This window comes from Clinocottus analis, unplaced genomic scaffold (genome assembly GCF_023055335.1).
Source record: "Clinocottus analis isolate CAN_PGR_092001 unplaced genomic scaffold, fCliAna1.0.p SCAF_24, whole genome shotgun sequence".
NCBI classification, from domain to species: Eukaryota; Metazoa; Chordata; class Actinopteri; order Perciformes; family Cottidae; genus Clinocottus; species Clinocottus analis.
Window position 1 is genome coordinate 9375487 of NW_027175976.1, and position 14046 is coordinate 9389532.

Consider the following 14046-nt stretch of genomic DNA (forward strand, 5'->3'; position numbering starts at 1 on the left):
ACCCATAGACCTGCCTGCTATACTTAAGTGGCATTATACAGCAAACCAAGAGGCAAATAGCTTCAGGAGTGTAGAATCCTTTTAAACAAATTCATTTTTGTAGGCCACAGTGATGCTGTTGAAAAATACATGGTGGAGGGGAAAACATTTCTGTGAGCCTCAGTGAATACTGAACAGTCCATCTCCAGTCACTGAATTTCATTTGTAAAGAAACTGATGGGGTCAGTGCAGACTGCTTTGAACCATAAGCACATTCTAGATTTAACAGTCAGGTAAATCCCACTGAGGCTCAGATCAAAGTGTCAGATGACAGCACTCTCTTTAGGCTGTGCAGCAGAGTTGAGCAGCAGCCAAATGTTCCACTTGTTCCTGAGCTCGCATGTTTTGAACTGGGATATTTTGTCGACCAAAACACACGTTTCACCCATCTGTCTGTTGACTATTATCTGGAAATTACTTCATTATCTCACTAAACAAATAGTTCTTTAACTTAGTCTTTTTAAGTTTTCTAATTATTTTTTTTAGGGTTTAATTATAATCTTATCCTCACATACATATATATCAGGACTTCCATGTGGCATTATCAGGATCCAATAATTCATAGTCCATCTGGTTTCATCAAATTTGAGTCTTCCCTTTCGAACTTCAAAGAAAGACAAACTGAAGGACATTCGCACCACCAGTTGATTATCACTTAAAAACATCAACAAGATAGTATGTTGTTTTGAATACTGCTCAAAAATATTTCTGATCTTAAAAGTAGATGAGAGCCTAAAGTCATAAAACTCAGTCGTTAGCAACCAGAGCTGTTCTGTCGCTCACAAAATACATATCATATTTGAGCAATGTATAGAAATGAATAAAGCCTAAACTAGCCATATATATAAACTAATGGCAGCGTACGTTTGCAAATGTATTCCCATGCCACTTGTATTACAATCAGGAGTCAAGTGAATGCAGATATAATTGTTTATTATAACAGACGATGTGATAATAAAGTCAAGGGAAGCTGATGACACTTAAACTCTATGGGGAGTTTGTAATCCACTTTCGACTGCCATGAGCAGCATCAAAATAAATTCCCCCATGGAGTCCAGACACTGGTGGTGGCTGATGAGTCTGTTAGGCGTATGAAATGATGAAGCTGATAAATCTGCGAAAACTGAACAGTGATGGGAAGCTAGAAAGGTACAGGGAACAGCAACATGAGAGTACTAAAGGAAGAGAGAGAATCATTTATGAAAACGGACATTTGCAAGATGATAGGCTAACAATGTCACTGAGCCACATGTTGAAAGAAATGCAGCAACAGGGGCCTCTTGGATGCCCCAACACTTGATAAAACATGATTATTGGCCTTTAGGTCACCAGCCCCCAACCACCGGCTCGGTACCAGTCCGCATGTCCCTTGGTACCGGGCTGCACAGAAGGAATGAATGAAAAAAGATTTGATTATCAAGGTTGGACAGATGTTTTATCTAGAAAAATGACCAGATACATCCGTCCATGTGTCTGAGCCTCTTGACACACGTGATGCGTTACCCCAGAATGAAACCCACAAGCTTGCAAAAATGAGTGACTGACGGTGGCCTTCATAGTATGTTTCAGAAAACAACTCTGCCAGTGTTCTGGATTAAAATCAAGGCAGAATATCCTGACATCACCAGAAAAAGCACTGAAAAACATGCCTCCATTTCCAACATCCTCTCTTTGTGTTTTAAGTTACAGAGTCAACGACAAAAAGGTGTGACCCCGAGATGAGACCGGCTTATTGCCCAGAAACAAGCTCAGGACTCCAAATAATTAGTCGTAATGATGAGTTGCATTTTTTTGCACTTGATATATGTTTTTATGCCAATTGCATAATTTTATTACGTCATACTTATCACCCACGCTGTGAAGACTGGCCTATTAAAATCTTTTTTTTTACACAAAACTGGTCCCTGGCTCAAAAAAGGTTGGAGACCGCTGCTTTAGGGAATATTTCCAGTGTATAAAACATAAAGTATTGCCCGCTTGGTAAATACAACATTATCAAGTGCATTAATAGGTGCCCTTAACATGCTAGAAAAACGTTCTGTGCGCTGGTGCCCCAAAGCATGCAGCTGGTGCCCTTTCTTATTTCTTCCTCCTTGCCCTTCAGCCTCAGTTTTCCACAGCCCAAAGCCTGCTTAGGGCTTCGTGGTTCTCTCTTTTTTAAAGCTACTCTATACTGGACCCTATGGGTATTACTCTCTTACAAACTGAAAACACACACGGAAAATTTGCACTGATCCTTTTCACTCTAGCGAATGGCTATTTGACCATTAACTGCCTTTAAGGATGGAGTCAATGCTTCAAAAACCCAATGAACACCTCCCACTTGCAGCCTGCACCGCGGCCGGGTCCATTCGTTTACCTCTTTTTCAAGCCGGAAAAGGGCTGAAGCATTTAGGGACCTCTTCGTACTTGACCTTTTCATGTCGGTCTCCTTCAATTTATGGAAAGTCTGTCAGGATAAAATATCACAGCTTGTTTGGTTGTTTGTCTCTTTATGTGCCCTGCGATAGCCTGGCGACATGTCCAGGGTGTAGACTGCCTTCGCCCAATAACGGCTGGGATCGGCTCCAGTGCTCCGCGACCATAAACAGGATAAACGGTTTGGGTAATGGATGGAACACATTATTTAATTGTACTAATATGTGTAATTATTTCAGAAATGCATGTTGTCATAGTTTTGAGATTTGTTTAATCTTTTTCCTGTTTATTTAAAAATGTCCTGCCTCATGTATCCTTTATTTTGTGACGCTTTTGTCTTTGTGGTTTGCTTTCCTTTTTTTAGTGTATCCCCTGTACTTTATTTGTCTCGTCAGCCTTCTGTGTTTTCACCAATCAGCTTTCAACCCTCATGTATTTATAGTCCTATATTTTCAGTGTTGATTGTATGTTTTTTTTGCCACCCGTTTGTTTTGGTCCGACTGTTGTTCTTGTCTTTTTTTGGACTGTGATTGAAAATTCCTCCTTGTCCGCGCTTGGGTCCTTCCTGCTGCTTCCTCTCTAGCATTGTGACAAAACCAACTGACCAAATATTGACCCACCAGAAGGATTCGTTGGCTAGGACCTTCAAGAGGTAACTCATCAAACTGCTGTCCCCAGGTTGACTGCAGATATTTCTCCAGTAGTATGGGAAGGGAGTCGGTCTAGTCTTTGGCGAGAGAGGTGGTGTCCTCTGACACCTTCAAATAAGTCTTTATTTAATCTCCTGCATCTCCGTCTGCTAGCGATCAGTCTTTAGCTTGGCCTGCCAGTAATCAACCTTCAAGGTTCAACGCCCTTCACGCCAGGTGAGGTGTTCTGCTCTTTGGTTTTACCTGCCCTCCAAAGCAGCTCTACTCTTTGGTCCTGCTTTTTTCCAGCCCTTGAACCAACAGACTCTGCAGCTCTTTAGTCTCCCCCCCCCCCTCCACCGTTCACTTCATAAGAACAAAGTCCATCCTTCTCATTGTTAACAGTTAAGGAGTGCGCTTCATGGATGCCAGTGAGGATCCCCTCTATAAAAAATGGTATGTAGTAAATCCGCCCCCCACCAACTACTTGTCTTCCAGCCATTGAGTGACACATGAAACACTAAATATAACTTCTCTGATGTTTCAGCATGAACTTTTCTTAATCCTGGCAGCGAGGTAACTTTCTGTTGTGTTGACTGAAGTCATTCTGGCACACTGACCAATCACAGCGCATGTTAATGGTCACGCGGGCCCTGTGACCAATCACAACGTCCATAATAATAGCAGATAACGGCTAGCTAACGGCTAGCTAACTGGCCGTTAGCATGTTGTCTAAGGCTTTTGTATAGAGAAACAAAAAGTGAAATCTGGTTGGATGAGCTCTACGTAACCAGCTGTCGGGCCGAGCTGCTGGTCTCAGTTGAGGAACAGACAAGACAGGAGCTTGTGCAATGAGAAAATAAGTTAATAGAAAAATAATTATAGTACATGTAGTGTATTTGTGAAAATCAACTAAATTATAACTTTGTTATTCTGTTTAGGATAGTAGAAAAGGCTTAGCTGGCCCTGACGGCCCGCCACTGGTAATTTCCCTGTTTTTACAACTAATTTACATTATTCTTTCGGAGGAAAAAAAGGGAAACTATTGTTATATGACAGATCTGCAAAATAAAGCCTTACTGATGCACTAGAAAGAGTAGTAAAGACTCAGCAGGAAAACCACTTGTCGTTTTGTGTCTGTGATTTGTGTATGTGTGCATGTGATGGTTCCTCAGTAGAGGTCAGCATGCAGAGCTGTAAACTCAGCATGGTCCTCCTCCAGCAGACCCCTTCCTACTTTTTAAAAAAAGTGCCAGAACAGCTCTTCAAACTGTTCGGCGGGGGTGGAAAAAAGTATTTGCATGGAAAGGCAGAGCAAATTAATTCATGTCTAAGTGTAAAATTTGAAGGAGTTTCCATGACTCATTGTAATGAGAAAGCACTCAGAGTGCGAACCTCCATGAAAGTTGAACTATTCCTAACCAGAGACATCATTTCTCTCTCGTCGATGTAATTTAATTTGCCCTTTTGACCCTGAAAATACCCGCTGAGGATCTAGGCTCTCTATGAGCTTCATACTGAGGACTAATATTGTATATTTTGGGTGTAAATGCAGAATTAGATCAAGTAAATACAAAACCATCTCTGTGATGGTTTGTCTGCAAAAGAAAAAATATTAATTTACTTTAAATTCATACATTGTGAAAACATACACAAGCTATATTAGGTCCTGTAGCACCTATTTCAAGCAGTAAATCCGCTGTGGGTCGCTGGGTAGTACTTCATCCAGTGTTCTAAGCGTGTTTTAAAGGTTTTTCTTTGACAACAATAATCAACGCTTCAAGTATGTTGTAAAATGATTGTAAAATTTGATAAAGGCAGTTAATCGTCAAATAGCCATTCGCTGGAGAGAAAAGGATTTTTTATTATCGTTTTTTAAGTAGAAATGTGGTCTTTCACACCTTTCACCAAAATGATTAAAATGGGACTGAGACATGGTTTCATACTGCAGATAAAGCTTCTTGGGGTGTGTGCAAATAAAAAATGAGCTGGGTGGAGATGGCTGTGATCCTCTCTGTAAAATAAATGACTACTAAGTTCACACAGTTTGAACAGTTCAACGGGTGTACATGTGCAGCTGAGCTGTGTATCTGATGACCATTGTCTGGATCATTGTTAATCTTCCATGCAAAAGAAGCTCACAACCCTGTTGTCACCGGCGCTTTTCAGAAAAGTTCAGAGATGTTCAACTCTGAAAAAAAGATGCATGCGGTATTTTTATTAGAGCAAACTAAAAAAAAGCGGTATATGGACACAGGACCTATTTCTCCAACTGTGCCTTCCAAAATGAAGTTCCAAGACAACTTAACTGCCTTCTCTACAATGTTTTTAAGGAAACCTTTCTAACAGATTGTGTGTGTTAAGTAAGTAACTGACCTAAATTAAAATAAGTTAATATTGACCATTAATTTCACACAGGATACAAACCGGGACCTCTAAGGGAAAAGTTTTGTGCTTGTTTGACCCACCCATCTACATGGATCACCTCCCTAAGTGGACATCTGCAGACTTTAGTCACAAACATATTGATCAAAAGCATTGTAATGTGCCACAAAATACATAAATTGCCAATGCAGTTTTGTTGCATATGAACCCTAATCCTTTCTTTTGGAAAAAAGGCTGCAGAAATCAAATACTGGAGTCTGTCAACCCAACAGAATTTGATTTCTTTGCAATGATGTTTACATTCAAGTGACAGCGCCCTATAAAGGTTATGATAATACTGGAGGCCGCTGTTTGTTTCCTGCAATAATCTAGGTTGGCCTTTTTTCTTTTACCACGACCTTTCCCTGACCACATGGTTGAAGCCTTAAGTTGATGATTTACTGTTGAGAAGAGAATAAAGAGAAAAACATTTTTTTTTACTGAACAGTCAATTGACAAATGAATAAATATGAACAAAGGAGTGCTGTTGTTGAAGGATTGATACCTTTCTTATGCCAACCAACAATCACAACCCAGGGAGGTTTCATCCAGTCAGCGGTTACCCAGGATTACTTTTCTGACAAACAAATAATCCATCTTAATCCAACATGGCAGCTGTGTGAATATGGCCTTCCACCCTGCCACTTACTGACCAACAGATAATGCTCTAATGCAGCTATAATGAACATTTGACACAGTTTGTTTCCTTGCTCTGCTGACTCACACATGCATGATTACACAAACAAATGCACACTGCTTATGATTTTATGTGATTAAACAAAATTCCTCAAACCAGTGAAAGCTGCAGCATCCTCACCGTCTGCCAGAGACTAATGGCTCTCAGTGACCGCAGCCAGTGAACAGAGTGCTGTGAGGCAGGGCCTGCTTTTGACAGGTCAAGGTCATGGGCTGGATTTTTGTCCCCCATTGACCAGCTTTGCATTCTGTGATTTGTTTTCAATAGTCTGTTGGAAACATTTGGAGGTTTACCCCGAGTGTTTTCCCAATTCAGAAAGTAGGGAGCCAGTATTTTTTTACAGAAAGTCATGGACATTCATGCCACAACACTAATACAGCCTTATAATTTTTTTTATCACCGTATATAAAAGCCCACTGCTTAGATGCTGCTATTAGTAGGGACAATTTCTTCAAGAAAGTCAAACTACAAAGTGCTATAAGTACTACTAAAGTGCATTTTTTTTTTCAATTGATAGCCGTTTTTAGTTTGCAGCAGAAGATGTAGAGACTTCCTGATGTCAATGGGGAGCTCATTCCACCATTGAGGAGCGAGTGACAGAGCTACAAGTTGATTGGCAGAAGCCAAGCAGAGTGAACGGGCTGGGGTGTACGGTTTTACCATGTCCTGAGAGTAGACCGGACCCGATCTGTTTAAAGTACAGCACACACCAGTGAAAGTAGCGGAGCAGTGTGGGTGAATTTTGGTTAAAGACCAGTCAAGCTGCTGCATTCTGTATGAGCTGCAGAGGTCAGATGGCACTAGCAAATAGACCTGCCAGGACGAAGTTTACAGTAGTCTAGGAGTAAGATGAACAGAGCCTGGACAAGAACGTGTGCCACCTTCTGAGTGAGAAGGGGACGTGTTCTCCTGATGTTGTAGAAAACCTCTTTGCTGAACGCTCCTAAAGGCTCTAAGTTCTGGGCTTGGCTCACTCTGTAAGCTCTTGCTGCAGATTTCAATGAAATTACCCAATTCACAACAATAAAAGCACTCACAGTTCTGTCGGGTCTGAAAAGTTACTGTGGCTGAAAAATGTAGGCGACCTTGCTTTATCTATCACAGGTATTGGCAGCTCGCACTGAAAAGAAGATGGAAAAACAATTCTGTGAGTCAGGACAAACTTATCTGCCAGGACAGCCGCTTCAGCAACTGTCGTTACTCTCTGCTCATTCAACCACAAGACGATGCACTCTGGCAGCCACCTTTTGAACTCTTCCAGAAGCAACAGTTCCCGTAACTGTGCACACTCAGTATTTTACTGGATTGACACCACTTATCCAAAAGCATGCCTTTTCCACGCGCAAATTCTATGTATGTCTGGCTCCCATCCTTTCAACCACTCCTGAACTTTTGCCTATCTGCTTCAGGCACCACTTCATATGCCCGTACCACTGTAACCTTAACTACACTGAAGTCCAAACTCTGCTCCAGTGTGAGAGTGTTACACACCTCCTGAGCTTTACCCACCAATTTACACTGGAGCAGCACAGTCCAAATATCCGTGGCCACTTTAACGTGGATGTGATGCACTCAAATGTATTAAAGTAAGAATCTACTTCAGACTCACCGAGGTTGCCAACCAGCACTATAGACATGGCCACATTAAGGCACCGAATGTACAGACGAACCTGGGGCAGAGGCAGAGAAAGAAAAGGAATGGACTAGTCCCCAATTATTTTATGCCCGGTCTAGGGAAGCATATGACTCTCCCTATCTCCCCAACTCCCAAATGATGACCAATGCTGCAGTTTATAGTTCTCAATTGCTATTTATTGTGAACTAAGTGTCACACATCATCTTCAGGGTGAGCCTATCCCCATCACCAAAAACAGGAGAAAACAAAAAGGGCTTTTCACACCTACCACTACTGACATCCTTGCTAACCCCACCACCCAAGAATCAGTGTTGTGCAGCATGGGCAGGTTGAAAGCTGGAGAGACAGGAGAGAGAGAGAGAGCTGGCCTCCACAGGTTCCTTCCTAAATATTGCCACCTGCAATGAAACAAAGTACAAACGTGGCAAAACAACAGAACCCCCACCCCCAGGCAGGGAAGCGAACAGCATCAGGGCCCACTGCCATCCCATGCACTCTGGGCCATAACAATGATGGTGAAGAGAGCCACCTCAAACTCTGGACTTACACCAATGAAGCAGTCACATAGCCTTACTAGTTGAACTGCAGGTTCAGGACATGGCCATATTCATCAGGCTGTAAAACAATGCCAAAAAAAACATGTTAATGTCTGCTCAGTGTGTTCAAATGCTTTAAAATCCACATGATGACACAGGGTTTTCTTACTGTATGTTTGTACAGTACTTTGCATATTTGGCTTTGTAGCCTTTGTGGCTAACTGACCTGACAATGTACACTAATTCCTGTGGGATGTCCTTAATGAATACATTATTTACATGTACGGAAATATCATAATATATCAAGTCAAGCCACCTCATCACACTGAGGTCATGAAATCCCTGCCACACTACAATCTTTTACAAGGGACAACCACAGGACCAGTGCTCTGCTGGAGCTGGAGTGGCAGAGTCCTTTGTATAGAAGGACTGTACACAAGAATTCAAGCATAAAAGAGATGCTTTCAGAGAAATTACACATACTAAGTATTGACATATTAAGAAATTGAAACCCCACTGCGACATTATTTTACCATGCCAGATATTGTACACAGTGTTTGTGTGGGCCGGTAATCCACAGAACACAATATTGGCACTTTTACTCTTTTGCATGCTGTAACTTTTTCTTGCGGTACTCTTTTCTGCCCTCTCCATGTCTGGTTGTTTTGGCGATTCATAAAGCATATTCAAGCGGTGCAGCACCAGCATTTCTTCATGCCTCACAAGCCCTGCAAACAAAAAAACAATATGCAGCATCCGGACAAGCAAACGCACATTTTGGCACGCAGGAATATGCAGCATACCGACACATGCAGAGGCAGTGCAGGATATACATCATCACAAAGTGGCCACATCACATACAGCTGTTGTTATGTCACTTTGAAAGGTCAGTGGTGATTTAATGGCAAGGATTGAGCTTCCGCTTAGCTCTCACTATAGGGGTTCCTAATTAACGGTATATGGACTGTACTTGAAGAGCACTTTTCTAGTTTTCTGACCACTCAAAATGCTTTAACACTACATGACTGCATTCACCCATTAAAACACGTTCATACACTGACCATTATGAGCCACTTGAAGTTAAGTGTCGTGCCCAAGGACACATCAACATGGACCAGTGGAGCCAGGGATCGAACCACCGATCCACTGATTGGAGGACAACCCGCTCTAATCCTCCTACACAGATTGTTAATATTGTTTTTATATTGTTGCCAAATTATATTTAGAACAATATTTTTGAAATTATTTAGATTTTCATATATCATTGCAAAGTTGCAATGATAATTAAAAAATGTTTTAAAAATATTGTTACATCATGGTTGCAGATTGGTTGCAGATTTAAAATTTTAAAAAATTGTTCAAGGCAGACTTGCAACATGGCCATTCCCCTCAGGTGGACATTACTTCACTATATCTTTACATAGAAAATAAGTAGTTGCTACTATATTAATGGTCTGGATATCAAACAAATATCCAATATATATCCAAAGGGTGTAGGTTGTATCATAGACTTGACCTGTCTGCTTCCCGGGAGTTTTACAGCAGTCCACTGCTCCTCATGCTAAAGAGGGGTAAAAAGGAGAGTTTGAATTTAATGTACTTCTGAGATGATAAAAGTAAAATCTTAGATTAAGTTATTTCAGATATTCTTAAACATGTTTCCATGTCACAACAGGTTGAATGTATGCCCTACTCAGAAATGGATTTTCTTTGGTAAATGGACTCCACATGTATAGAGCCTTTCTTGATTCCCATTTAAAGCGCTTTTAAACTACATGTGTAATTTGCACCAATTCACGCCTATTCATACACTGATGACAGCGGATACCATGCAAAGTGCAACCTGCCCATCAACTAATCATTCACACCCAATCACACTTCGACGGCACAGCCTTCGAGAGCGAACCGCTGATCTACTGATTGAGGGGTGACTCAGTCTACTTTCTGAGCCAGATAGTAGAGTTCAGATTTGCCAGCAGCAACAATAGTGTGACATCATGACAAGGTATTTCCAGCTGCTGCTCTCAAGCATGATTGCGTTTTTGACGATAATGGTAATCTCACTAGTTCATCTGTCCATCAGCTGAACAAATCGAAGCCCAAATGTTCAGATATTCTGAGAGATAGTCAGGATAATCTTAATCAATGGCACATACACAATTATAGTAACACAAGGAAATAAATTCCAGCAACGTTTGTGACAGAAACGTTGTGGGACTGCTACACGATTCCTTTGTGACAAAGCTGAATCATGACATACCTTTAAAATGCACAACAAACACCAGCCGCAGTGCAGAAATGAAGACTTCACTGTAGATTTCATGATATCCACAATAGATTGTGATATGTAAGAACCCATCTGTCGACATCCCAGTCCACCATGGCAGCTGTCATTTACGATAAAGATCAAAACCCCTATTGGTCAACGGATTGCCTGGGAAGTTCCGCAGTCTAAGGTCAGAGAGAAACTGTGACAACATCAATCCAAATTCATGAGACTCATGGTGACATGGGACGTCTGCGAGGTGCACTTCTCTGTTTAAGAAGTAGGGATCACCAACAGGTCAAGGAGAGCAAAGGGTGAAAATACAGTAGCGATGCAAAACACAGACAGTGGAAATACCTTTGACAAATCAAAAGAGGAAAGAAAGACAAAGGAAGGTGTAGAATACAAACTATGTTCAAATTGCAGAAAGGGTTGAACACACACACCAGAAATTTGACCAATTTATAAGTTTTTGGTTATTCATATTTAAGAGCATGAATTAAAATTCCTTTTGGTTAGTCCTTTTCCTGTTTTCGGTCACCAGTATTCTTCTTGTCAGCCTTGCTCTGTTTCCTTTCTTCCACCAATCAGCTTTCAGCCTGCCCTCATGTCTTCCCACCTGTGTATTGTTGTCTGATTCATATTTGTCTTGACATTTCTTTGTTGGTTGTCGGCTCATCTTGCTTTGTGGCTGTTTGGAGTTTCTGTTACCTGATTAGCGTACCTGCTTGTACTTTTTGTTGTACATACAAGTGTGAATGTGTGATGAAACGGTTATGAGTGATGAAAGAATAATTGGATAATAGTAAAAAAAACTCCTTTGTCTTGTTTTATTGTGAATGGGCGCTGGTGAAATCGGGTGTCAGTCCAGAAGTGTCTGCCTTCTGGACTGTCATTCCTGTAGTGTCTAATTAAGCAATAAGGTAAGAGAGGCAGTACAGTATCGTCAATGATGTACTGTTCAAGGGTGTTGTTAGGGAAACCCTAGGGAAACCCTAACAACACCACAGAGATATAATATGCCTACTGAAAGAAGCAGATTTCTTTACCTTTATCTCTATTTATATGTGTATTTATCATATGCATCATATTTTTGAATGGAATTTCTTTGTGATCTGCTTATTTTTCTATTTTCTACTAACTTATAAACAGTCAACCATTTTTCTGTAAAACTATGGGGATAAATTAGAAATTACCATTATTGTAGAAGCAAGTAACTATTTGCGGTGCAAAGGTAGAGCATAGGATTAAAATGTAGCTGAACAGAGAATAAACTCCCCCTCTTTGTGTGTTCTGTGCTTTGTTTACATAGCTAGGCCATAGCGACATGCCTTTTAGGGAACATTTCTGCATGTAAGTGTGCCCCACCAGCTAGGTCCTTGTTGCTATCCACTCTGCTAATACCATTGCTACCGTTGATACCACTATCCCGACCAACTGCGTCGTTGGTTGCACTGTTAGCCCAGTTCATTTTCACTCCCATCTTATCAAATGCCAACGCTTGGTCCGTGCTCCTTAGCATCAAAGATCAGCACACAAAGTACCCCTCTAGCATTATTTTGAAGAAAGTCAGCACTAAGTATCAATACAGATATAGTGTCCTTTCAAAATAAACTTTCGTCTTTACAATTATTTAGATGCTGGCAATAAAACCACTAAGTTTGGTTTAGGAAAAGAGTGTGCTTGACATAACTTGACTTACTTGCCACTTGAGTACTTTCGATTCACATAACTAGTGAGTGACAAACCAATCATGTGACTAACGATATAGGTAACAAAATGTTAACATTTACTTTTCGTTTCACATTGGATATAAGCACTGAATGACGCGTTTGAGGCGGCACATATAACTTGTTTGAGGTGGCGAGAATTCATGCGAGTTGAAATTCCCCGACTCTGGTGAAAAAAATCCTGTTACACAGAGTTGCGTCAGCCAATCAGAGTTGAGAAGATCCGTCCCTCGTCACAGCCGTCTTGTCGTTGTTAAATCAAACTGCTGCTGTGCTGCTGTTGAAATAACCCTGATAGGGATTCAGACGTCATTCAGACAATGTTGTAGGACTACGGATAATATTATGAACTCAGACACGATGGAGTTTGATGTTTTATGTACATGTGGAATTTACACAGAAATAAGCCAGACGCAGTTCCTGGAGGAGTCGGTGAAATTCACCGGGCTGTATGTAGCTACGGACGGTGTTATGAATCCAAACATGAGGACGTTGGATTATCTGACATTTGGGGCACTTCCACGACAAGTATAATGCAGAAATAGGGGTTATTTCTTCCATGGTCGATAGCTTAAATGATAGCTCTTTCCATCAAGATAAGCTACGGAGATAAGCCACGCCCTCGTTTGGTGTGAACACTCTTTTATTGTCGAGCGAGTACACCGACACGATAAATATGACGCAAAATATTGCGACGTCTTTGGTTTGAACGCAGCATAAGCACACTCGCATGCTTTTACCACGTGGTAGGGGTTGCACTGGAGTTCGTTATAAGCCTAGTGCATTAAACACAGCTGCTAAAGAAGGCCGCCTTGTGTTGACTTTCAATGTTAACGGGCACTGACCAACCAATGTTATGTGATGAGTCGGGGGTGAGAATGGGTCAGTTAGCACCATTCATTTTAAGCGACGGCTCAGCCATTGCAGAGCCACCAACTCTCACGCTTTCGCCGTGTGACACACGCTTTTTCATGTTTTCACATGCTCACACGCCACACAACCAATATTTCGTGCCAAAAAAAAAGTCTGGGGCGTGTTCGTTAATTTTCAAACTCCCCGACGATAGATGGCGCAAAGGAGCACATCTGTAAACCTATACGCTGCATAGACATCCTGTTTACCCCAAACAGACAGTCGCGAGACTGTGTCCGCAACTGTGTCCGCAACTGGGGGATCGCCGGCAGAGAGGAGCAGAGAGACTGAGGTATCGGGGCTCTCAAGTCTCACGCAGTGAACGTGACTGTCACTCAATGGTCTTCAGTCACGCCCTCCCGACACACAGCTGTTCGCTGCGGCGCGTATCCCCCCCCCCCATCGACAAAATCTCACGCCAAGGTTCTTTGAAAAGTTGGCAGCTCTGCATTGCCATGTTGAGAGCAGAGTAAACGCAATCGCTTAATCATAAAAATGGTTTATTTCAAATTATTATAATACAGTACATTTTCGATCAGTACACCACTCTCATATATTACTTGCCTTCTTTGATGTTTGATGCTTGATGTTAAGCAACTGTCAATGGGTCAATCAGCTTAGATGTTTTACATTAAGCCTTCCAATTACCCACAGGCCATACTCCTTTCTGTTCCTCACTCTGTTGGCTATTATAGGAAATAGCCACAGGGATTGTTGACATTCAGTGACACTCAATGACTATGACACATTTGTTACTGA